The following is a 24,947-nucleotide window of genomic DNA, read 5'->3' on the forward strand; positions in this document are numbered from 1 at the left end:
CCACTCTCAAAAATCCTAGAGAAATGCATTCACAAGCAGGTAATGCATTACCTTCACCGGTAAAACCTTCTTACACTCACACAGAATGGTTTCCGTCCCAAGCATAGTACAACTACTGCACTCATATAATTCATCAGCATAGTCTCCCTAGCCCGTGATAACAATAAACTTGTCTCATGCCTATTTGCTGACCTTTCTAAAGCCTTTGACACTGTCTCTCACCCATTCTTTCTAGTGTTACATTACACAATATTTTGAAAATGAAGACAAATACAGTTCTTTCTCTCTTTCAGTGGTTTTTATTATCTACAGTACACATGTGTGGGAGCCTCATGGAAAGCACCAGGGAGACTCCCATAACAAAGGAATAAACAAGCTTATATACTGGTGATATTGCTGACAGTACAAAAATATAAAAACGAACCAATTAGATCATTATACAGGGCAATTAAGCAATCAAAGGTTTACCCCTAAACATAAGACAATTCACATCATCATATCTCTGGGCAAAGAAAGAAAATCGGATGCACTTCCATAAAAGGCACATTTCCTGCTTTCAGGCAGACTCTGGTTTTTCAGTATTTTCTCGTTGCTCACAGTTCATTCAAAGTTCACAGTACACAGTACATTTTAGTACATACAAACTGTCACATACTCAATTTCCTCAAACACATGCTTTGGCTGTTCATATTCTACAATCCCCCATTTGATGTTGTATAAGCATCACCATTTAACCTATCATACATTTGTCCCAAATCTAACATAACCATACTACTGGTTCTTTCATCATTGGAAAACATTGTCATTTTATCGTCTACATTCATAGCTGCAGCATATAAAACTTAGCCATTTTCTTCACAGTTTTTGAAGACATTAATTTCAAGATCAGTGCTTTGATTAGGAATAAGACAATAAAAGCAACAATTGCTAATACTGCAATTAATAAAATCAACTTCAACAGTCCACCTCCCCAGCCTGAGAACAGGTTGGTTAACCATGCCCATGTTGAACTATCGGCCTCTTTGGCCTTCAAGGGTTCAGAAATTCTTTGAATCAGTTCAAGATGGCTTTTAATTTCGTGCTGATTATCAGGAATAAACGTACAGCACTCCTCCTGGAATAAAGCGCAAGCTCCTTCTTTCGCTGCTAGGGTGAAATCGAGAGTCATACGGTTTTGGAGTACTACAGCTCTCATAGCAGTCAATTCATCAGTCACTAGTTCTAAGGCAGAAAATGTAGCATTGCTTAATATTTCAAGCAATTTAGATAGCTTTCTCAGTTCCCAAATTGATTTCACTGCTCTGTATGACAGAATTATACCAGCCCATGATATGACGTCATCACCCAAGTCCATATGAGGCAGTCCTTTGGTACAAGCATGAGCTAAGTCATGATGATAGATCCATGAAGCATCAATTTGACCTACAGGATTGGCAGGCTTCTTGACCTCTTGAACGTTCTGAATTTTCCCTTTAGGTAATGCAGATACATGTCGAATAGCTGGAACTAGGTAGCCCAGGAAGCAGCTGCCAGACCAGTTTCCTGGTAGCCATTTATATGCTTTTCTTCCGTACACAAAATAACAATTTTCTACTTTAATGGTGATGTTGATAGACTTGAAACGATCCCACCATCCTGCAGTCCTTGGAATATTTTCCAATAAACAGTTTCTATTTTCTGGGAAAAAGTTAGCTATAGAGTCTTTAACAAGTCTTTTTATATGTGAAAAATCTGTTACACAACCCGAATTGTCTGCAGTGCAGTTATATACCACTGTTTTGTTACAATGGCTCCACCTGACTCTAGTTTTACCAAGTTTTTGAAAACACACAGTTCCGTTTTGACGGAGGGACAACTGTAATGCTATCTTGTCCTTTGAAATAACATTTGATGCATCGTAGATCAGATTCATCCAGGTTTCATTAATCCCTAAAAGGACTATATTTAGCATCAATCCCCTATGAACAGTAGGAATAGCAGTGCAAATCCAGCAGTCCGATACACTGAGGGATGACGCATAAGCATATTTAATGGCTTGGTAGGTGTTGAAAGGTGGATGCCATGCAGTTCATTTGGCATGAGGTGTAGTTGGAGCAAGAAATAAAAACGGCCTCAGTAAAAATAACAGGACAACAAGAATAACCACTAAAATAGTTGTACAGTGCTTTTGTGGAAATGGTGGTTGGACTTGTATTGTGACGGGAGGGTGAGGTTGTCCAATTGGATAAATGTCAGGCATTGTCAGGTGCTGGTACAGTATGGCTTCGAGTACGAGTAGCAATAGGTGGAGAATCAGGAGTAGCAAAAGGTAGAGGCTGTTGATCTTCAGATGGAATGACCTTGAAGTGCGAGATGTGAATCCAAGTGGGTGAGCCTTGTAGTCGAACTGCAGATGATGTCGTCAATAGAACCAGGAAGGGCCCCTTCCAGTGTGGTTGAAATGCTGTTTTTCGAGAGAATGGCGATGTACACCAAATCTCCTGGTTGTAGTGCCAAGGACAGGAAAGGATCAGGGATATGTTGAGCCACTGCTACCTGGCGATGATGAAACTGTAAAAAAGAAACAAGAGAAGTGCAATACAGAAGAATATCATGATCAAATGCATCATACTCAGAAAAGGGAGGTGGTGGAGTCATGGGCATATGCATAGGGTGGCCCATGAGGATTTCATGAGGAGAAAGACCTTTAGTAGGATGTACTTGCGCTCTCATAGAGAGTAGGGCTAGAGGTAGGGCCTGTACCCAAGTGAGGCCCGTTTCAGTAGTAATTTTAGCCAGTCTGGTTTTCAGTGTCTGATTCATGCGTTCAATAATACCTGATGCCTGTGGTCTATATGGACAATGAAATTTTAGAGTGATGCCTAACATTTTACACAGTGAATCAGTTAACTGAGCAATAAAATGTGTTCCATGGTCCGAATATATTTGACAGGGAAGACCAAAATGAGGTATCAATTCATAACAAAGTTTCTTAGCAACTGAAACAGCGTCATTTTTGGCACATGGGTAGGCTTCTAACCATCCAGAAAAAACATCAACAACAGTTAAAACATATTTGAAACAAGCACAGGGTGGAAGTTCAATAAAATCTCATTGTAAAGTGCAAAATGGTCCCAATGGTTTTGGCAGTGGTTGTGCGGGACCCATAATGCCTTTTGAAATGTTATACTGTAAACAAATGGAGCACATGCTCAAAAAATGCTGTACAGAAGCAGAAAGTCATGGGGCAAACCAATCCTTTTGGATTTGTTTTATTAATGCTTGTACCCCTGCATGAGCTGGCAAGTGATACGCTTTAATAAGAGAATTTAAAATGGACATTGGGCAGACCAGTCTGCCATCTGGATGTTGCCAAATGAGATCAGAGCATTTAAAACAACCTTCAGCCAGCCATGTTTTTCTTTCTGATTTTGGAGCTTCATCCTGTAAAGCTTTTAACACTGTGGTATCAAAAGTAACCATTGGTTGCAAAGGCTGCAAAAAATGTCCCTGAACAGTTTGTGAGAGAGCAGCCTGTTTAGCAGCCCAGTCAGCTAAATTATTGCCCTTAGTTTCAAAAGAGTCATTAGATTGATGGGCTGCACATTTAACAACAGCAAGTTTAGATGGTAATAATAAGTCTTGGAGCAAGTTATTGATATAAAAATGTTTTTTAACAGGTGTCCCGGAAGAAGTTAAAAACCCTCTTTTTTTCCACAGTATACCAAAATCATGAACAACACCATGGGCATAACGGGAGTCAGTATATATAGTTACAGACTTGTCCTTAGCTATTTTGCATGCATTCGATAATGGCACTAGTTCCACAGCCTGCGCGGAAGTGCCTGGGGGTAATCATGCTGACCTTAAAACTTCAGTCGGTGTACAGATTGACCAAGCTGCTTGGAATTCTCCAGAGTTTGTTCGTAAGCAGGATCCATTAACAAAAAGAACCAAATCAGGATTTTGGAAAGGAGTGTCATACAAGTGTAACCTAGGAGAAAGAGCAGAGTTAACTACAAGCACACAATTATGTGGTTCGCCCTCATCCGATGTTGGTATTAAAGATGCAGGGTTCAGTGGTGGGCAGCGTATGACTTGCAGGGTGGGGTTATTGATTAGACTTCATTTATACTTAGTAAGACGTGCATTTGAAAGATACTGTGTTTTTGTTTTTAAAAGTAACGCTTGAACTGCATGTGGGACTGCTAGTATAATATCATGTCCCAGGGTTAGTGGGGCCACCATGTCAACCAAGACAGCAACGGCTGACAAAGCCCATAAGCAAGCTGGGTAACCAGAGGCGACTGGATCTAGCTAAGTGCTGTAGTAAGCAATAGGCTGGTAGCCTCCAGTGCGTTGCTGGGCTAGGAGACCCAAGGCAGTCTTGTTTCACTCACAGCAAAAGAAAACAAAAGGTTTGGAATAATCTGGCAACCCTAAGGCAGGAGGATTTACCAAGGCTGTTTTGATAGCCTGAAAAGCCTCATCGTGTTGTGATGTCCAGGGTAAAGGTTCCGTAATATCCTTTTAAAGGAGTTGTAACAGGGGGGGCTGAAATTTCCAAAAGATTAGGCACCCACTGTCTACAGTATCCTGCTAGGCCAAGGAATCCTTGAAGTTGCCTTTGAGTTACAGGGCATGGGGCATTTTGAATAGAAGTTATACGATTTGGGAGTATTTGACGAGAACCCATTGTAATAATATCTCCCAAATACTGCATCTTTTCCTGACAGAATTGTAATTTTGATCTAGTTACTTTAAACCCTTGTGTAGCTAAAAAGTTTAACATTAGAAGGGAATCTTCCCTACATGAGTTACTGTCTGACGAAGCTATAAGAATATCATCCACATATTGGACTAGGACTGAACGTGATGGTAGTTGTAGATCCTGTAACTGTCTATGCATTTCTCTAGAAAATAAGGTTGGAGATTCTACATATCCCTGGGGCAATCAAGTCCAAGTATACTGCTGTCCTTTGTAGGTAAATGCAAACAAATATTGACTGTCGGGATGTACTGGAATAGAGAAAAAGGCTGATGAAATATCTTTTACCGTAAAACATTTTGCAGTAGGTGGGATACAACTCAAAATAGTAGCTGGGTTTGTTACAATTGGGAAAACAGGCAAAACAGCTTTGTTAACTTCCCGCAAGTCTTGCACAAATCTGTAAGCTTGTTTGCCAGGTTTCTTCACCGGTAATATTGGGGTGTTACATGGGCTTGTGGTGGGTACTATGGTCCCTTGCTGTTCCAATGCAGAAATAACAGGGACAATACCAGATATAGCCTCAGTTGTCAAAGAGTACTGTGGTACCTTTGCTCCTGGTTTTAGGGTTATTTTTACAGGAGTAGCTAAGGTCAAAAACCTTACATCATTGTCATAAGTAGTCCACAGGTGAGAGGGTAGGGAATGTAAATACTCGTTTCTGTCAGAATTTGGTTGAATACACATCGTCTGTAAAATGACAGAGTCATCTAAAGCTGCCAGGGTACTATCCTGTTGGTCTGAAGGTACTTGGAGATAAACTCCATCACCTGTGTAGAAAATGGTGGCCCCCATTTTGCAAAGCAAGTCTCTTCCTAATAGATTTAGAGGTGCTGAGGGTCCTACTAAAAATGCATGGTTATCCTGCAGAGATCCCAAAGTTACTGTGACTGGAATAGTTTTGGAGTACTCAATAGGTATACCAGAGACACCCACCCCTCTAGTTATTTTGTTGGAGAGGGGAACATTCATGGCTGCTTTGCCAGCTAACATGGATTTATTTGCTCTGGTATCAATTAAAAATGGATAGGGTTTATTTTTAACCAGTAAAATAACATGCGGTCCATCCTGATCCACAGGAATAAAAGGACACAATTGCTGTTGTTTCTGTTCAGGGAACCTTCATTGTGGTTGCTGTCGATTGGACGGCGTCCAGCAAGAATTCCACTGTTGTGACATATCGGTGTATGGTGCAGGTTGCTCAGCCAAATATGGACACTCATTTTTCCAATGGCCTGGTTGGCCACAGTTGAAACACTCTGTCTGATTACTAGAATTCTGGGGTGGAGCCGACTGTGTTCCCTGCCAGTTTTGTCTATTCTGATTTCCTGCTCCTTGACGTCCACCTCTTCCTCTCCCTCGCCCTCATCATCTGCCCCACTGACCAAAAATGTTACACATTTGGATTTGTGCTTTTACTAATTTCTCCTGTAAATCCTTCTTTTCTTTAGCTAAATGGTTAGATAGGTATTATACCTGCTGGACTAACTCATGTAAGCCCAAACTAGGCCAGTTTAAACGTACTTCCTTTAACTTATCCCTCACCTGAGGACGTAACCCATCTATAAAGGCAGCTGACATCCTGCTTTGTGCTGGTCCTTCGGTGGGCTCTGGGTACCCGGAATATGCCTCAAAGGCTTCAGTGAGTCAATTTAAGTATTCGTCTATAGGCTCATTCTCTTTCTGTATGACTGATTTAATTTTCGACCAATTGGGGGTAGGTGGCACTATTACAGTGATAGTATCAACTATACATTGCCTAACCGCTTCAAATCCATTCTCCCCTTGTGTGTTGTGCTTTGGTATTGGGGTAGGAACATTAGCATGATCCCAGATATGTTTCATCAGATCAGCTGGAACAGCGTATTGGAGGACAGCTTTAACCTCTTCTATGGTAGGATTTTGCAAACAGATATGTCCTGCCAATATGTGTTGAAACTTCGCTGGGTTATTACGAATAGGTGGAAGTGATTTAATGATCACTTGAAAATCAACTGCTGACCACGCCCTAGTTACCACTACAGTAGCCGGTTGTCCCACATCCCTAGCATGTGCTGGATATGGGACTTCTCTCAGTGGGAATACTCCTTCTTCATCTGATGGGCTAGAGCCCGATTCAGAATCAGAATCTGGATTAGATTTGTCCAGACCAACGTAGCCATTATAGTCTTCAATCACAATTGGGCATTGTTTGTAATATTTACCCTTATGTAAATATACAGCTTTTTTATTGTGATATATTTTCAGCTGGCTAGACCTAGGGTCAAATAGCATTTGTACTTTTCTTTTCTGCTGTTTTTTTTGTCTTCGACCAGGTTAGTCTAGGTGATGGTTTACTTGTATCCATTTGGTCAGGTTGTTCTATACGTGGTTTGCTAGGCTGACCTCCCATTGCCCGATCTTCTCCCCGCTGGCCTTCACCCTCTGTTGTGGAGCTCACTGCTCCGTCTTCAACCTGTGAAGGCTGATATTGTGGTGGAGGAGCCATAGGGGGTGGGGGGGACCAGGAGTTATCCTCAGATGATTCAGTTATTTGTAATTTATTTAATTCTTGTACAGGATATAATCCCTTAAAGGGTGGTTCCTTTAGGCGTTTACCATTTGCTACATCTAGATTACTCGCAGTATGCTGCAGTTCCTTTATCTGCTCTTTTAGTTTCTTTTGATTGTCCTTAAGACTACTGACGGCCGAGTCCTTTTCCCTTTCTTTAGCTTCACACATCCAATAATTAAAGGCTGCCCAGCACAACCCTGGTATTCTTCCTTTCTTTATTAACTTCTTTTGCAAATTAGTCAATATGTCTTTATTAAAACTACCATTTTCGGGAAAAGCAAGGTTACCGTCATTTTTAGTAAGGGCAATCCACTGATTTAAAAACGTACAACTGTCCCGGGACACACGATAAAACATATAACCAGCTGGTGCACCTCTTTCTGGCTCATTTATTTTTCCCGCACTCGCTTCCATTTTCACTCGATAAGCTATACTTGTTTAACACAGGTTTAGCTAAGGCATTATATAAACATCTTGTTACTCCACTATCATTCCTCCTTTCATACGTATGTCGCCAGTATTTCCGTATTAACCCACTCTCATACTGCACATTCAATAGCAGAAGGGAAATGCATGCCACTTACCTCAAAACAACTGAATGAGAAAAATCATATCTTTTTCTGCATATATAAAAAAAAATTTCAAATCTTTAAGGCAGGCAGATACAGAGAGATGAAAGAAACACTGCAGAAACAGAAAAGTCTGTTATGGGCCCTTTCATTAGCAGTATTTCATCCACTTCCTGACTGCTGCAGCTTGTTTTTCAATTCAGATCCGAGTTATGTTACACAATACTTTGAAAATGAAGACAAATACAGTTCTTTCTCTCTTTCAGTGGTTTTTATTATCTACAGTACACACGTGCGGGAGCCTCATGGAAAGCACCAGAGAGACTCCCAGAACAAAGGAATAAACAAGCTTATATACTGGTGATATTGCTGACAGTACAAAAATATAAAAACAAACCAATTAGATCATTATACAGGGCAATTAACAAATCAAAGGTTTACCCATAAACATAAGACAATTCACATCATCATATCTCTGGGCAGAGAAAGAAAATCGGATGCACTTCCATAAAAGGCACATTTCCTGCTTACAGGCAGACTCTTGTTTTTCAGTATTTTCTCGTTGCTCAGAGTTCATTCAAAGTTCACAGTACACAGTACATTTTAATACATACAAACTGTCACATACTCAATTTCGTCAAACACATGCTTTGGCTGTTCATATTCTACACTAGATAAACTCACTAACTTACATTTCTCTCCCCCTACTATCTCCTGGTTCTCCAGCTATCTCTCTACCCACCAGCAAGCAGTTAAATGTCTATCTGCACTATCCTCCCCTCTCACTGTACAAATGGGAGTCCCCCAAGGGTCCATACTTGGACCACTACTCTTTAATATTTTCACCAACTTGCTCTACTCCTCTTGTCCCCAGTCATCTCTTGTGCAATATGCTGATGACTCAGCTGTTATAACCATTGCTGACAACCCAACTGACCTCCATTCAACTACCCAAGCATCCTTCCACACCACTGAGACTTGGCTTAGTGATAACAAACTAATACTTAATCCAAAAAAAACTAAGCTCCTTCTCTTCCTCCGAAAAACATCACCACACTCAAAAGTACATTTACCATCTTATCCTGCAACAACATTATCATCTCAGCTGAATCTAGTACTAAATTGCTAGGTGTTACAATAGATGATCAGCTTAAGTTTGATCTCTATATTACTAACTCGGTAAAAAGAACTCATCAGAAACATGGACACCTTTTCCCTAGCAAGAAATACTTAACTAACACTCCCCAAATAACTCTCTCCCAGGCTTTATTACTCCAAACACTCCTGTACAGCTGCCACATATTCACAAACCTAAATTCTGCACTTATTTCCAAGCTTGGAACTACCTATAATAAGATCACTAGAGTTGCAGCTAACCAAACCTACAAGTCACACCACTGCTTAGCACTACAGTAGCTAGACTGGCTAGAGTTCCTTCAGCTGCTCCAACTATACCAACTACAAATCATCCACTCTATCCTTCATCTCCCCTCCTTCTGCCCCAGCCTCTCCACTATCATATCCAAATATTCCCCTGCTAGTACGCTGCGCAGCTCAAATCAAGAATTATTAGACATCTACAAACCCAAAACCAAAATAGGCTGCCTTCTCTATAACTATAACCCAGCTACATCCTGGAACCAACTCCCCTTGGAAATAAAATCCCTCCAGCATAGCAAATGTTTCAAATTAGCCACAAGGAAATACCTAAAAACAAAGTGGTCTTGCCACTGTAGCCAACCACCCTGAAACCATCATCCTTTCACCTATTTCACCACATCACTCTTAATGTATCTCTAACAGTATTCCCCTGCCTCTTCTACCTCTTCCCTTCCTCTATCTCCAACCACTCTTAATTCTTACAATCTCGAAACAACCTACCTGTCTAGTCTTTCTCCTATACTCTAACTCCCCTACATCTCCTACTAGCCATTCTTACTTTTCTTTCTTGTTTCCAAACTCCTATACAACTAGATCCTACCCACTTTGAATAAATTCATCTGCCTAACTATTAACTCATTTTGCTCTAAGCAGCTTAAATAATATTGTAACTAGTCACATTTTCTTCTGCTAATTGTTTAAAACCTTGTTTGTAAAAACTTGCATAATTGTCTGTCAATTGTTAATGCTCTGTGTAATTGAATTGCCTGAGAAGCTTTTTTTCTCTCTAGGTCTCTGATTGTTACTACTATGTTAGTAAAATTTAATAAATTGGTATCTAGTCCTGAGGAGCTTTTCTCCCCGGGTCTCTGCTGAAAATGAGCCAAAAGCTCAGCCAGACTAACCCAGTTAACAAATGTAAAATAAATAATAAAATAAATAAATAAATAGTCTCTTTGAAGTTTTTTCAATTTTTGTTACTCTATCTTATTATCAAAAACAGACACTTTTAAATATATCTCATTAATTTTGTCAACATGAAAATCAGAAGTAAATGTACTTGCTATTTCCTGTTGTTTCCGCTCAATATAATCAATCAACTCTTGTTTCCTTGGTTCAAAATACTTAATCAGGAGCTTCATGTACCCAAAGCTTGTTTCTAGATTAAGCTTCTGCCATTCCTTCAGTAAATTTGGATGCTCTAGGCCCTGTGTCAGAATAACCAAAATCTGTAGGCCTGTGAGAACAATCCTACAGTGAAACACACCTCCAATTTGGAGGCATTGCCACTGAAGTCTCTTTAAATCAAACAAGCTGTTCTCGTGGTTACTAGTGCTGTGTATAAAAGCAATATGATCTAAGCACTCTTCAGGGCTATGGTTAGTCTCTGTATTTAAGTCAAGGCACAACAGGAGATTCACATTAAGACATAGTGAGCCCTTATTTGTGCCCTTCTTGGCCATGCATAGGGAAATATTCAACAGTTCATTACCATTAATGTTGTTCACAGAGTCCAAGCCAATGGTCTTATTCATATCATTGGTCCGTGGTCAATGATCTAACTCAACTGCTGTGCCAGATAACTGTTCTGCCATGTGTGGGTGTGGTTCCAAACAAAGAAGAACAAAAGACAAAATAGGAAGCCTCTCACTGAACTGTGTAATACAACGTATACAATCAACAAGATAATTACCACAGGCATCATGGCCAAGGTATCAAAATGAACGGCACCAGTAAAATGGAAGATTTTCTTTATTGGGATAAGCGCTTTTGGATCACCCAATCCTTCATCAGATTCATATAAAACAGGTCAGTTAAAAACATTTAAATACCAAAACAACCAATCAAGACTTAATTTACTGACACACCTTCTCTATCATGATTTCACACATGCCTCCTAAGCCTTCTCCCTTTTAGTGCAGGTTTAATTTATAAGTATGCATTAAGACCTGGAGATTTATATGCCTTTAGCCTACCTATACAGCACATCTCTGCTTTCTCTACTAGGTTATTAACATCTCTCCCTCTCTTGTTATTACCTATACTCTGTATCACCATAAAATAAAAAGAATGACCTTCATTCTCTTTAATATGCTTAAAAAGGGTTTTTGTTTTGCATCCTACTGCCTAAGGTCACTCAGATGTTTGGACACCCTCTCCTTTAGTTATCTCATGGTTTTACCGACATAAAAGGAGTTAGAGAGACCACATGTAGCCATATACACTATGTTCCTATTTGTACAATTTGCATACACATCAAAATAATATTTTTTCTTCTGTTGTGTATGTAAAAATACATTTGTAAATGAATTTACAGCAAGTGCATCTATGACATGGGTGGGTGACTTTTCTTTGCGAAACTACAGAGTGACAGTTCTCATTTTTATCACACAAAAGCTGCTTGAGTTTGCGATGATTTCTAAAGGTGAGGCGAGGTACTTCCCCTTCAATCAATTTCATCTCCTCATCTGACATCAGAATATTCCAGTTGTTACTAAACAGATTGCAGATCCCCTTGATGCCACTTGAATATGTAAGGATCATTCTAAGATCCTTACCATCATCTCTGTGTGGCACCTATTCCATATGATTCCCCCTATGTAAATATGATTTCACTACATCGTCTCTTAAATCCTGTACTTGTCTCTCTGCAGCAGTCACCGCAATTTATTTGTACCCTCTGCACAAAAAATTATTCCAGATAAATTCAGCCATTTCAGTAAACTCCTTCCCTTGGGCATGCAGTCTGGATGCTCTAAGCAATTGTCCCTTTAGGACATTCCTCCAAATATGCCCATGGATATATACTAGATCTACGCAGGATACTATTTTTCCAACACTCCTTCCGAAAAAGGGCAGTATGTATTTCCCCAGATACAGTATCTTGTTTCAACCTAATATCAGGAAAATCAATGCTTTCTATATCTTGCATTGTGAAATGTAGAAAATCAGTGGTATTTTCTAAATATACAAAAAAGCATGAAACTGTTCAAGGCTCCCTCCCCATAAAATAAAAAAATCGTCCACCAATCATTTGTAGAAATGCATATATCTTTGAAATTGATTATTGCCAAAGCCATTGTGCCAACATCATATTAGCATATGTTGGCATATGGGGTGCCCATGGCCACACCACATTTCTGCAGGTATAAATCATCCTCAGAAAAAAAAAAATATTACTCTCCAGGATGCATTTTCTCTGTGTACTTAACAATTCTATCTTTCTAGGATCATATTCACTTTTATTACTAAGAAGCATTTGGAATGCTTCTAAACAATAGGCATTTGGTATTACAGTGAATAGATTTTTTTATATCCATTGTCACCATAATCAAACAGCCACCATGGCTGCTGTCCATTTTATACAACCCTAAATCTCTAAGGAAATGTTCTGAATCCTTCAGTACAGCTGGTGCTAGCCCAAGTAACCCCTTTAAATTGCTATCAACATATAAAAATACTGGTTCTGTTATCCAGCCAGCTCCAGCCACAATGGGGTGCGTGGGTGGGTCAATGCAATCCTTGTGCACCTTGGGTAGACATTTAAAAATGGGGATGAGGGGAAGCATAACATTCAAATAGTTGAAAAGTTCCTCAGCTATTAGGCAACCTTCCTTCATTGCATATAGAATAAGGGTCTATATTAAAAGTTTGAAGTCTGAAAACTTAGAATCTCATATGATCAACATCATATGAGCGAAGTTTTCAAACATCAAACGTTTCATCGGAGATCGCCATAGGGAATTCTTCCCTTCACGTCAATGTAGTGCAATCTCAGAGTTGGTATATTTAAATAGCGGGGGGGGGGTGCAAGGGGGCTTGTCCCCTGCATAGAGCATTCAGGTAGTTTGTTTTGTTTTTACTTTGTTTACATTTGAAGTCTGATGTTTGAAAAATTCGTTCATATGGAGTCGACCATTCAAAGTTTTCAGACTTCGAACTTATAATATAGACCCATAGAATAAGCCTTACTCTAGTTTTAATATTTTCTATTTGTGTAATTATGTTAGAGTCATATGCATCATCTTTCTCTAAGAGAGCTTTCATTTTCTGGGAGTAATATTACCTATCCATGAGCACTATCCCTCTCCCATCTCTGCTGGTCTTATAACAGGTTTGGGGGCAGCTTGTAAATATTTCAGTGCCACCCTCTCCTCCTGAGTAACATTATCAAAATGACATCCAGGTTCTCCATGCAGAGTGGAAATCTCTGCCTCAGATACATTAATACAAGTGTCTAAAACAGCATTGTACTGAGGTACAAAGTCACTAGGTTTCCAAAACAGGGAAAAGTCAGCGTCCACAGAATTTTTATACATATTCTTTAACATTACTTCCCTGCCAAGAAATCTAAGGCTCAATAGAACATCCTCTACTTTTGATTTAACAGGTGGGACAAAATGTAAATCTTTGTTCAGAACTTTAAAGCATTTCAGTCAAGTTAAAACTTCACAGGCTGATGTTGACATTTGACTCTTCTCTCTTCCAAGGGATATCTCCCCCTCTTTCTTCCTCGGCTCAGAGCTCTCATCTCTTTTCCCTTCCATACTTTTCTCACATGGAGGGGTAGCGAGGGAAAAATCACGTTAGAAATAGTATTAGAAACAGTGTCTGTCTTAGGTCTCAGTCTAGCAGCTGACATTACAGGATATTCATTCTGCTGCTGTTCTTTTATAGTGGTATCCAACATTGTCATAGTCTTTCTCACAGAATTGTGAGAATTTCCAGAGTGAGCCTGAATCTCACTATAAGACTCAGTTTGTAAGTTGTTTTCAACACACTCATTTACACATGCAAATGTTTGTCTCCTCGCCTCCTCATTTGCAGGCTTTTTCCATGCAAATAATTCCCCTTTGTAAAACTCAGCATAGTCTCTTTGTAGTTTTTCAACTTTTATTGTTCTATCTTATCAAAAACAGACACTTTTAAAGATATCTCATTACTTTTGTCAACATAAAAATCAGTAGTAAATGTATATTCTATTTCCTGTTGTTTCCGCTCAATATAATCAATCAACTCTTGTTCCCTTGGTTCAAAATACTTAATCAGGGGCTTCATGTAACCAAAGCTTGTTTCTATATTAAGCTTCTGCCATTCCTTCAGTAAATTTGGATGCTCCGGGCCCTGTGTCAGTATAACCAAAATCTGTAGGCCTGTGAGAACAATCCTGTAGTGAAACACACCTCCAATTGGAGGCATTGCCACTGAAGTCTCTTTAAATCAAACAAGCTGTTCTCATGTTCTCTAGTGCTGTGTATAAAAGCAATATGATCCAAGTGCTCTTTAGGGCTATGGCTAGTGTTTGTTTTTAAGTCAAGGCACAGCAGAGGATTTGCATTAAGACATAGTGAGCCCTTATTCATGCTATTCATGGCCATGCATAGGGAAATATTTACAGTTCATTACAATTAATGTTGTTCACAGAGTCAAGCCAATGGTCTCATTCTTACCATTGGTCCGTGGTCAATGATCCAACTCAACTGCTGTGCCAGATAACCATTCTGCCATGTGTGGGTATGCTTCCAAACAAAGAAGAACAAAAGACAAAATAGTAAGCCTCCCACTGAAGAACTGTGTAATACAAAGTATCCAATCAACAAAATAATTACCCCAGGCATCATGGCCAGGGTATCAAAATGAACGACACCAGTAAAATGGAAGATTTTCTTTATTGGGATAAGCGCTTTTGGATCACCAAATCCTTCGTCAGATTCATATAAAACAGGTCAGTTAAAAACATTTAAATACCAAAACATAACCAATCAAGACTTAATTTACTGACACACCTCCTCTAGCATGATTTTACACATGCCTCCTAAGGCTTCTCCCTTTCAGTGCAGGTTTAATTGGCAAGTATACATTAAGACCTGGAGATTTATATGCCTGCTGCCTACCTATCCAGCACATCTCTGCTTTCTCTACTAGGTTATTAACATCTCCCCCTCTCTTGTTGTTACCTATACTCTGTATCACCATAAAATAAAAAGAATGACCTTCATTCTCTTTAATAAGCTTAACAAGGGTTTATTTTTGCATCCTGCTGCCTTAATGTCACTCAGATGTTTGGACACCCTCTCCTTTAGTTGCCTCATTGTTTTACCCACATGAAAGGAGTCACAGAGACCACATGTAGCCATATACACTATGTTCCTACTGGTACAATCTGTATACCCATCAAAATAATATTCTTTCTTCTGTTGTGTATGTAAAATACATTTTCTTTGTAAATAAATTTACAAGTACATCTATGACATTGGTGGGTGCCTTTTCTTTGTGAAACTACAGAGTGACAGTTTTCATTTTTATCAAACATAAGCTGCTTGAGATTGCGATTGTTTCTAAAGGTGAAATGAGGTACTCCCCCTTCAATCACTTTCATCTCCTCATCTAACATCAGAATTTTCCAGTTGTTACTAATCCAATTGCAGATCCCCTTGATGTCATTTGAATATGTAAGGATCATTCTAAGATCCTTACCATCCTTTCTGTGTGACACCTTTTCCATATGATTCCCCGTATATAAATATGGTTTCCCTACATCCCCTCTTAAAGCATGTATGGTCACCTCACCTTGTTTGTACCCTCTGCTCAAAAAACTATTCCCCATAATTTCAGCCACTTCAATAAACTACTCCCCTTGGGTATGACGTCTGGATGCTCTAAGGAATTGTCCCTTGAGGACATTCTTATGAACATGCCCAGGGTGCATACCAGATCTATGCACGATACTATTTTTCCAACACTCCTTCCAATAAAGGGCAGTATGTATTTCCCTAGATACAGTATCCTTTTTCAACCTAATATCAACAAAATCAATGCTTTCCATATAATTTTGCATTGTGAAACGTAGAAAATCTGTGGTATTTTCTAAATATGCAACAAAAGAATGCAACTGTTCAAGCGTCCCTCCCCATATAATAAAAACATCGTCCATGGACCATTTGTAGAAATGAATACATCTGTGAAACTGGTTATTTCCAAACAAATAGCTCTCCTCCCATTGTGCCAACACCATATTAGCATAGGTGTTGGCATATGGAGTGCCCATGGCCAGACCACATTTCTGCAGGTATAAATCATCCTCAAAAAATATATATTATTCTTGAGGATGCATTTCATTATGGTAAATAACAATTCTATATTTCTACGATCAAACTCACTTTTATTACTAAGAAACATTTCCAATGCTTCTAAACCATAGGTATTTGGTATTACGGTGAACAGATTTTTTATATCCATCGTCACCATAATCAAACAGCCACCATGGTTGTTGTCCCTTTTATACAGCCCTAAATCTCTAAGGAAATGTTGTGAGTCCTTCAGTACAGCTGGTGCCATCCCAAGTAACCCCTTTAATTTGCTCTCAACATATATGTCTACTGGTTCTGTTATCCAGCCAGCTCCAGCCACAATAAGGCGCATGGGTTAATATAATCTATGTGCACCTTGGGTAGACATTTAAAAATGGGGATGAGGGGATGCATAACATTCAAATAGTTGAAAAGCTCCTCAGTTATTAGGCAACCTTCCTTCATTGCACATAGAATAAGCCTGTCTCTAGTTTTAATATTTTCCATTTGTGTAATTGCGATAGATTCATATGCATTATCTGTCTCTAAGAGAGCTTTAATTTTCTGGGAGTAATATGCCCTATCTATGTGCACTATTCCTCCCCCCTTGTCTGATGGTCTTGTAACAAGTTTGGGGTCATCTTGTAAATCTTTCAGTGCCACCCTTTCCACCTGAGTAACGTTATAAAAATGACATCCAGGTTCTCCATGCAGAGTGGAGATCTCTGTCTCACATACATTAATAAAAATGTCTAATACAGCCTTGTATTGAGGTACAGACACCAGGTTTCCAAAACAAGGAAACTCTGTGTCCACAGAATTTTTATACATATTCTTTAACATTACTTCCCTGCCAAAGAATCTAATGCTCAATAGAACATCCTCTATTTTAGATTTAACAGACAGGACAAAATGTAAATCTTTGTGCAGAACTTTAACATCTGTTTCAGTCAAGCTAAAACTTGATAAATTAAAAATTAATCTCTCTTCACAGGCCAATGTTAACATTTGACTCTTCTCGCTTCTGAGGAATATCTCTCTCTCTTTCTTCCTCGGCTCAGGGACTTCATCTCTTTCCCCTTCCATACTTCCCTCACTTGGAGAGGGAGTGCAGGAAAAAACATTTTAGAAACAGTATTAGAAACAGTGGTTGTCTTAGGTCTTCCTCCAGCACCTGACATTCCAGGATATTCATTATGTTACTGTTCTTTTACAGTGGTATCCAACACTGTCATAGTCTTTCTCACAGAAGTGTAAGAATTTACAGAGTGAGCCTGAATCTTGTTATATGACTCAATTTGTAAGTTGTTTTCAACACACTCATTTACACATGCAAATGTTTGTCTCCTCGCTCTTTCAAATACAGACATTTTCCATTCAAGTACTTAGCCTTTACAAAACCAGCACAGTCTCTCTGTAGTTTTTCAACTTTTGTTGCTCTATCTTATTATTAAAAACAGACACTGTTAAATATATGTCATTAATGTTGTCAACATGAAAATCGGTAGTAAATGTCCCTTCTATTTCCTGTTTTTTTTCTGCCCAGTATAATCAATCTACTCTTTTTCCCTTTTTTCAAAATACTTAATCAGGAGCCTCATGTACCCAAAGCTTGTTTCTAGATTAAGCTTCTGCCATTTCTTCAGTACATTTGGATGTGGTTGTTCGTGTGTCAGCATAACCAAAATCCATTGGCCTCTGAGAACAATCCTCTAGGGAAGGCATGCCTCCAAGTGGAGGAGTTGCCACTGAAGTCTCTTTAAATCAAACAAGCTGTTCTCAAGGTCTCTAGTGCTGCATATAAAATCACTATGATCCAGGCACTCTTCAGGGCTATGGTCAGTCTTTATATTTAAGTCAAGGCACAACAGAGGATTCACATTAAGACGTAGTGAGCCCTTATTCATGCCCTTCTTGGCCATGCATAGGGAAATATTCAACAGTTCATTACCATTAATGTTGTTCACAAGCCAATAGTATCATTCATATCACTGGTCCGCAGTTGATAATAAAACTCAACTGCTGTTCCAGATAACCCTTCTGCCATTTGTGGGTGTGCTTCCAAACAAACAAAAGACAAAAATAGGAAGCATCCCAATGAAGAAATGTGTAATACAAAGTATCCAATCAACAAAATAATTACCACAGACATCATGGCCATGGTGTCAAAATAAATGGCACCAGTAAAATGGAAGATTTTCTTAATTGGGATAAGCACTTTCAGATCACCTAATCCTTCATCAGAGGCAAATAAAACAGGTCAGTTAAAAAACACTTAAATACTAAAACAGCCAATCAAGACTTAATTTACTGACACTCCCTCTCAATGAAGATTTTGCACACTCCTCCTAAGCCTTCTCCTTTTTAGTACAGGTTTAATTGATAAGTATACATTAAAACCTGGAGATTTATATGCCTTTAGCCTACCTATCCAGCACATCTCTGCTTTCTCTACTAGGTTATTAACATCTCCCCCTCTCTTGTAGTTACCTATACTCTGTACCACCCTAAAATAACAAGAATGTCCTTCATTCTCTTTAATTTGCTTAAAAGTTTTTTTTTTACATCCTGCTGCCTAATATCACTCAAATGTTTGGACACCCTCTCGTTTAGTTGTCTCCTGCTTTTACCCACATAAAGGAGTCATAAAGACCACATGTAGCCATATAGACTATGTTCCTACTGGTACAATTTGTATACCCATCAAAATAATATTCTTTCTTCTGCTATGTATGTAAAAATGCATTTCTTTGTAAATGAATTTACAAGTACATCTATGACATGGTTGGGTGCCTTTTCCTTGTGAAACTACAGTGACAGTTCTCACTTTTAACACACAAAAGCTGCTTGAGATTGCAATTGTTTCTAAAGATGAAGTGAGGTACTTTCCCTTCAATCCCTTTCATCTCCTCATCTGACATCAGAATCTCCCAGCTGTTCCTAATCACACGGCAGAGCCCCTTGATGTCACTTGAATACGTAAAGATCATTCTAAGATTCTTACCATCCTTTCTGTGTGGGACCTCTTCCATATGATTCCCCCTATATAAATACGGTTTCCCTACATCCTCTCTTAAATCCTGTACTTGTCTCTGTGCAGCAGTCACTTCACCTTGTTTGTACCCTCTGTTCAAAAAATTATTCCCCATAATTTCAGCCACTTCAATAAACTCCTCCCCTTGGGTATGAAGTCTTGATGCTCTAAGGAATTGTTCCTTTAGGACATTCCTATGAATATGCCCCGGATACATACTAGATCAATGCAGGATATTATTTTTCCAACACTCCTTCTGATAAAGGGCAGTATGTATTTCCCCAGATACAGTATCCTGTTTCAACCTAATATCAAGAAAAACAATGCTTTCCATATCATGTTGCATTGTGAAATGTAGAAACTCAGTGGTATGCATTGTAAAACGTAGAAACTCAGTGGTATTTTCTAAATATACAACAAAAACATAAAACTGTTCAAGGCTCCCTCCCCATAAAATGAAACCATAATCCACAAACCATTTGTAGAAATGAATATATCTGTAAAATGCATTATTGCCAAACACATAGAACTCCTCCCATTGTGCCAACACCATATTAGCATAGGTGTTGGCTCATGGGGTGCCCATGGCAAATTTTGCAGGTATAAATCATCCTCAAACAAAAACATATTATTCTCCAGGATGCATTTCATGTGGGTACATAACAATTCTATCTTTTTAAGATCATACTTTTATTACTAAGAAACATTTCCAATGATTCTAAACCATAGGTATTCTGTATTACAGTGAATAGATTTTTTTCTATCCATCATCACCATAATCAAACAGCCACCATGGTTGCTGTCCCTTTTATACAGCCCTAAATCTCTAAGGAAATGTTGTGAATCCTTCAGTTCAGCTGGTGCTAGCACAAGTAACCTCTTTAAATTGCTCTCAACATATATGAATACTGATTCTGTTATCCAGCCAGCTTCAGTCACCATAGGGCACATGGGTGGGTCAATACAATCTTTGTGCACCTTGGGTAGACATTTAAAAATGGGGATGAGGGGATGCATAACATTCAAATAGTTGAAAAACTCCTTTGTTATTAGGGAACTGTCCTTCATTGCATATAGAATAAGCCTTACTCTAGTCTTAATATTTTCCATTTGTGTAATTGTGATAGATTCATATGCATCATCTTTCTCTGAGAGCTTTAATTTTCTGGGAGTAATATGCCTATCCATGAGCATTATCCATTCCCCCTTATCTTATAAGAAGTTTGGGGCCATTCAGTGTCACCCTCTCCCCCTGTGTAACCTGGCAATAAGCCTTTCACAGATGTATTCATTTTTACAAACACACTGTTGATAATGTTTTTAATTGATGGGGATGGAGCCTTGAACAGCTGCACACTTTTGTTGTATATTTAGAAAATACCACTGATTTTCTACATTTCACAATGAAACATGATACAGAAAGCACTGATTGTCTGGATATTAGGTTGAAACAGGATACTGTATCTGAGGAAATACATACTGCCCTTTATCGGAAGGAGTGTTGGAAAAATAATATCCTGCATAAATCTAGTAAATCTAAACACTGGGCCTGTTCATAGGAATGTCCTAAAGGAATAATTCCTTAGAGTGTACAGACTTCTTACCAAAGGGGAGGAGTTTATTGAAATGGCTGAAATTATGGGGACTAATACTTTGAGCAGAGGGTAGAAACAAGGTAAAGTGACCGCTGCATAGAGACAAGTAGAGGATTTAAGAAAAGATGTATGGAAACCATATTTATATAGGAGGAATCATATGGAAGAGGTCCCACACAGAGAGGATGTAAAAAATCCCTTTTCATAGGTTCATAGGTTCATAGATAGGTACTAGGCTATCGTCCCAAGGGCTTATGTAAGCCTAGCCAACAAGGTTCCCTGGCTTATGCTACCCAAGAAAGTTATTTACCTGTGTTACTGTCAAGCAGAGACACAGAAGTGATCCCCCGGCTGTATTTCCTATTTCCCATCCACTCATCAAAATTTTTCTTGAAGAGTGCTAATGAAGAACTTTGCTTGACATAGATGGGTAGCCTGTTCCAGAGTATGGGAAGTCTCTGGGACAGGAATCTATCCCTCCAGCATGTCCTCTTTATTGTGGTGACAAGATTTAGGTCCCTAGAGCATGTAGTTCGGTGGGATTGTGATTTTTTTAGGTGTAGCATGTCCAACAGCTCTGGGTTTGACATTGCTTTATATGTTAGGCAGAGATCACCTCGGAGTAGGCGATATGCTATGGAGTAAAGCTGGAGTTTTTTGAGGCGGTCAGTGTAGAGCATTTGTTTGAGGCCAGTAATCCTCTTTGTGAGGTACTTCTGTGGCCTTTCCAGCTGCTGCAGATGTCTTGTGAGGTACATTCCAAAAGGGGCATTGTACTCTATAATAAGTCTAATGAGTGTCGAGTGGAGGGGAACAATAACTCTTTTTTTCTTGGATGAGAACCCTTTAATGATGAGGTGCACCACATATTAGGACTTCCTGACTACTGTGGTGATGTGACTATCAAAGGAGATGCCACTGTCCACCTGGGTCCCAAGGTCTCTTATCACACATTCGGTGTTAAGTAAATTGCTGCCTATGTGGTAGTTCATGGGTACAGAGTTTTTACCAAAGGGGATGACACTGCACTTTTTGGCATTGAGCTTGAGGCCATGGCTCTGACACCAGGCATCTGTCTCAGCAAGGTCCTTCTGTAGGATGTCCACATCATTTGGGACTTGACTATGACTCCTAGTTTGCAGTCATCTGTGAACTTCGTTAGCCAGAGGCCTTCTGTGTTAGCCTGCACTTCAGAGAAGTAGATACCAAACAGGAGAGGTCCCAGGATGGAACCCTGTGGTACTCCACTTGTCACTGGTTTGAGGTCAGATTTGGAGTCTGCAATTTTTATAGTGTGGGTTCTGTCAGTGAGCTATTTGGCAACCCATTTTGTGATGTAGGGATTTATACCTAGTTTAGTGAGTTTAGCTATAATTCCAGAATGGGGGATGGTGTCGAAAGCCTTGGAGAGGTCAAGATAGGCTGTGTGAACCACCTTACCCTCATCTACTGCTTTGTTGACTGCCTCAAAGAAGTCAATCAGATTCAGGAGGCATGATCTGCCTTTCACAAACCCGATCTGGGTGGGATCCAGAGTTTGGAGGTTACCAATGTCTTTGTTTATGAGTTCCATGATGATACGTTCCATGGCTAATAGGTTGATAGTTCCCGGGATCAGTGGTTGCTCCCCCTTTGTGGAGAGGGATAACCGTTGCTGTATGCCATTCAGTGGGCACAAAGCCTGATGTGAGGCTATTATTGAACATGGTGCTTAAGTGGGGTGCCAGTTCGTTCTGAAGTTCATGTAAAACACAGCCTGGGATGTTGTCCGGTCCCATGGATTCTGTGCTTTTGGCTTTAGAGAGTGCAGCTTTAACCTGTGTAGTCATGATTACAGGGACTCTGCATTCTTCCTGTATAGATATGGGCCCTTTAGGGGGTGAGGGGGGTAAAGTTAGCACTGAACCTATCTGCCAGGATGTTGGTAATATCAGTTGGTTCTGTAATTTTTGTGCCATTGTGCTGTAACTCAGAGCAGATCAGGGTGTTGCCATCGAGATTCTTGACATAGCTATAGAATGCTTTGTGGTTTTTAAGCATATTAAAGAGACTGAAGGACATTCTTATCATTTTAGGGTGATACCGTGTATAGGTAACAGCAAGAGAGGGGGAGATGTTAATAACCTAGTAGAGAAAGCAGAGATGTGCTGGATAGGTAGGCTGCAGGCATATAAATCTCCAGGTCTTAATGCATACTTACCAATTAAACCTGCACTGAAAGGGAGAAGGCTTAAGAGGCATGTGTGAAATCTTGATAGAGAGGGTTTGTCAGTAAATAAAGTCTGGATTGGATATGTTTTAGTATTTAAATGTTTTTAACTGACCTGTTTTATATGGCTCTGATGAAGGATCGGGTGATCCAAAAGCGTTTTTCCCAATAAAGAAAATCTTCCATTTTACTGGTGTTGTTCATTTTGATACCTTGGCCATGATGCCTGTGGTAATTATCTTGTCGATTATATACTTCATATTACGCAGTTCTTCAGTGGGAGGCTTCCTATTTTGTCTTTTGCTCTTCTTTGTTTGGAAGCACACCCACACATGGCAGAACAATTATCTGGCACAGCAGTTGAGTTGGATCATTGACCATGGACCAATGGCATGAATGAGACCATTGGCTTGGACTCTGTGAACAACATTAATGGTAATGAACTGTTGAATATTTCCCAGTGCATGGCAAAGAAGGGCATGCATAAGGGCTCCAATGTCTTAATGTGAATCCTCTGTTGTGCCTTGATTTAAATACAGAGACTAACCATAGCCCTGAACAGTGCCTGGATCATAGTGATTTTATACGCAGCACTAGAGACATTGAGAACCACTTGTTTGATTTAAAGAGACTTCAATGGCAACACCTCCACTTGGAGTCATGCCTTCACTACAGGATTGTTCCCAGAGGCCTATGGATTTTGGTTCTGCCAACACAGTGCCGAGCGCATCAATATTTACTGAAGGAATGGCAGAAACTTAATCTAGAAACAAGCTTTGGGTACATGAAGCTCCTCATTAAGTATTTTGAGCCAAGGGAGCAAGAGCTTATTAATTATATTGAGTGGAAACAACAGGAAATAGAAGGGACATTTACTACTGATTTTCATGTTGACAAAAGTAATAACATATATTTAAAATTGTCTGTTTTTGATAATAAGATAGAGCAACAAAAGTTGAAAAACTACAAAGAGACTATGCTGATTGAAGTATTTGCATGGAAAAAAGCCTGCATATGAAGGGGCGAGGAGACAAACATTTGCATGCGTGAATCAGCGTATAAATAACAACTTATAAACTGAGTCACATAGCGAAATTCAGAATCACTCTTGAAATTCTCACACTTCCTTGATAGAGACTTTGTCAGTGGTAGATACCACTGTAAAAGAACAGTAACAGAATGAATATCCGGGAATGTCAGGTGCTGGAGTGAGAGCTAAGACAGCCACTGTTTCTAATACTGTTTCTAAAATGTTTTTTTCCCTTGCTACCCCTCCAAGTGAGGGAAGTATTGAAGGGGAAAGAGATGAGGTCTCAAAGCCAAGGGAGAAAGAGAGGGAGATATCCCTTGGAAGAGGGAAGAGTCAAACGTAAATATAGGCCTGTGAAGAGGCATTCATTTTTTATTTATCAAGTTTTAGCTTGTCTGAAACACGTTAAAGTTCTGAACAAAGGTTTACATTTTAGCCCGGCTGTTAAATCCAAAACAGAGGATGTTCTATTGAGCCTTAGATTGTTTGGTAGGGAAGTAATGTAAAAGAACATGTATAAAAATTCTGTGGACACCGAATTTTCCCTGTTTTGGGAACCTAGTGTGTCTGTATCACAATACAATGCTGTTTTAGACATTTTTATTAATGTATGCGAGAGAGAGAGCTCTCCTCTCTGCATGATGAACCTGGATGTTATTTTTATAACGTTACTCAGGAGGAGAGGGTGTCACTGAAAGATTTACAAGATGACCCCAAACTTGTTATAAGACTGGCAAACAAGGGGGAGGGATACTACTC

The sequence above is a fragment of the Protopterus annectens genome, chromosome 11.part0 (genome assembly GCF_019279795.1).
Source record: "Protopterus annectens isolate FY-2018-M chromosome 11.part0, PAN1.0, whole genome shotgun sequence".
NCBI classification, from domain to species: domain Eukaryota; kingdom Metazoa; phylum Chordata; order Ceratodontiformes; family Protopteridae; genus Protopterus; species Protopterus annectens.